The sequence below is a fragment of the Bos mutus genome, chromosome 19 (assembly GCF_027580195.1).
Source record: "Bos mutus isolate GX-2022 chromosome 19, NWIPB_WYAK_1.1, whole genome shotgun sequence".
Lineage (NCBI taxonomy): Eukaryota > Metazoa > Chordata > Mammalia > Artiodactyla > Bovidae > Bos > Bos mutus.
Window position 1 is genome coordinate 58,373,451 of NC_091635.1, and position 3,089 is coordinate 58,376,539.

The window sequence follows — 3,089 nt, forward strand, 5'->3', positions numbered from 1 at the left end:
TCTCCATCCTTCACTATCTCCCAACGTTTGCTCAAATTCATGTGCGTTGAATCCGTAATGCTATCTAACCATCTCATTCTCTGTGGACCCCTTCTCCTCCTGCCCATAATTTATCAGCATTAGGGTCTTTTCCAGTGAGTCAGCTCTCCACATCAGGAGGCCGAATATTGGAGCTTCAGCTTCAGTATCAGTTATTCCAATGTATATTCAAAGTTGATTTCCTTAAGATTGACTGGTTTGATCTCCTTACTATCTAAGAAACTCTCAAGAGTCTTCTCCAGCACCACTGTTTGAAAGCATCAATTCTTCAGTGCTCAGCCTTCGTTACGGTCCTACTCTCACATCTGTACATGGCTACTGAAAAAAAACATAGCTTTGACTACTGGACCTTGGTCGATAAAGTGATGACTCTGTATTATAATATGCTGTTGGGATTTTTCATAGCTTTTCTTTCAAGAAGCAAGCTGTAGTCACCATCAGAAATAATTCTGGAGTTCAAGAAAATAAAAACTGTCTTTACTTCCATTTCTCCCATTCTATTTGCTATGAAGTTATGAGACCAGATGCCATGATTTTCACTTTTTGAATGTGAGTTTTAAGCCAGCTTTTTCATTCCCCTCTTTCAGCCTTATCAAAAAGCTCTTTAGTTCCTCTTTATTTTCTGCCATTAGATTAGTATCCCCTGCATGCTTGAGGTTGACAATATTTCTCACCACAACCTTGATTCCAGTTTGTGATTTATCCAGCCAGCATTTTACATGATGTAGTCTGCATATAAGTTAAATAAGCAGGGTGAGAATATACAGCCTTGACATACTCCTTTTCCAATTTTGAGCAGTCAGTTCTTCCATACAAGGTTCTGTTTCTTCTTGATCTGCACACCAATTTCTCAGGAGATAGGTAAGGAGGTCTGGTATTCACATATCTTTAAGAATTCTCCAGTTTGTTTTGATCCACATTTTCAAAGGCTTTAGCATAGTCGATGAAGCAGAATTAGAGTTTTTTTTTTTTTTCTGGAATTCCCTTGCTTTCTTGATGATCCAATGAATGCTGACAATTAGATTAGTTCTTCTGCCTTTTCTTAACCCAGCCTGTAGGTCTGAAAGTTCTCAGTTCATTCTCCTGAATTCTAGTTTGAAGGATTGAGCACCTTATTCGTATGTCAAATGAGCACAATTGGTTCTTTGACATTGCCCTTCTTTGCAAATGGAATGAAAATTGACACTTTCCAGTCCTGTGACGACTCCTGAGTTTTCAAAATTTGCTGACGTGTTGAGTGCAACACAGACATGCTGGACTTGGAACTGGACATGGAACAACAGACTGGTTCCAAATAGAAAAAGGAGTACGTCAAGGCTGTATATTGTCACTCCGGTTATTTAACTTATACTCAGAGTACATAATGAGAAATACTGGGCTGGAAGAAGCACAAGCTGGAATCAAGATTCCCGGGAGAAATATCAATAACCTCAGATATGCAGATGACACCACCCTTATGGCAGAAGGTAAAGAGGAACTAAAAAGCCTCTTGATAAAAGTGAAAGTGGAGAGTGAAAAAGTTGGCTTAAAGCTCAACATTCAGAAGACGAAGATCATGGCATCCGGTCCCATCACTTCATAGGAAATAGATGGGGAAACAATGGAAACAGTGTCAGACTTTATTTTTTGGGGATCCAAACTCACTGCAGATGGTGACTGCAGCCATGAAATTAAAAGACACTTACTCCTTGGAAGGAAAGTTATGACCAACCTAGATAGCATATTGAAAAGCAGAGACATTATTTTGCCAACTAAGGTCCAGGTCCGTCTAGTCAAGCTTATGGTTTTTCCAGTGGTCATGTATGGATGTGAGAGTTGGACTGTGAAGAAAGCTGAGTGCCGAAGAATTGATGCTTTTGAACTGTGGTGTTGGAGAAGACTCTTGAGAGTCTCTTGGACTGCAAGGAGATCCAACCAGTCCATTCTGAAGGAGATCAGCCCTGGGATTTCATTGGAAGGAATGATGCTAAAGCTGAAACTCCAGTACTTAGGCCAACTCATGTGAAGAGTTAACTCATTGGAAAAGAGTCTGATGCTGGGAGAGATTGGGAACAGGAGGAGAAGGGGGCGACAGAGGATGAGATGGCTCGATGGCATCACTGACTCAATGGATGTGAGTCTGATTGAACTCTGGGAGCTGGTGATGAACAGGGAGGCCTGGCGTGCTGCTATTCATGGGGTTGCAAAGAATCGGACATGACTGAGTGACTGAACTGAACTGAACTGAGTGCAACACTTGAACAGCATCACCTTTTAGAATTTTAAACAGATCAATTGGAATTCCAGCACCTTCACTAGCTTTGTTTGTAGTAATGTCTCCTAAGACCTGATTGACTTCACACTCCAGGGTGTCTGGCTCTAAGTGAGTGACCACACCATCATTGTTATGAGTCATTAAGAACTTTTTATATAGTTCTTCTGTGTATTCTTGCCATCTCTTCTTAATCTCTTCTGTGTCTGTTATGTCCTTACAACTTCTGTTCTTTATCATGCCCATCCTTGTGTTAAATGTTCCCTTGATATCTCAAATTTTCTTGAAGAGATCTCTAGTTTTTCCCATTCTAATTTTCCTCTATTTCTTTGCAGTGTTTATTTAAGGCCTTCTTATCTTTCCTTGCTATTCTCTGAAAATCTGAATTCAGTTGTATATACCTTTCCCTTTCTCCTTTGCTTTTTACTTCTTTTCTTTTCTCAGATATGTGTAAGGCCTCAGACAACCACTTTGCTTTCTTGCCTTCCTTTATCTTTAGGGCAGTTTTGGTCACTGCCTTTTGCACAACGTTACAAACCTTCATCCATAATTCTTCAGACACTGTATCAGATCTAATCCCTCAAATCTACTCATCACCTGTACTGTGTAATCATAAGGAATTTGATTTAGGTTATACCTGAATGGTCTAGTGGTTTTTTCCTACATTCTTCAATTTAAAACAGAATTTTGCAATAAAGGGATGTTGATCTAAGCCACAGTCAGCTCCAGGTCTTGTTTTTACTGACTATATAGAGTTTCTCCATCTTCAACTGCAAAGAATATAATTAATCTGATTTTC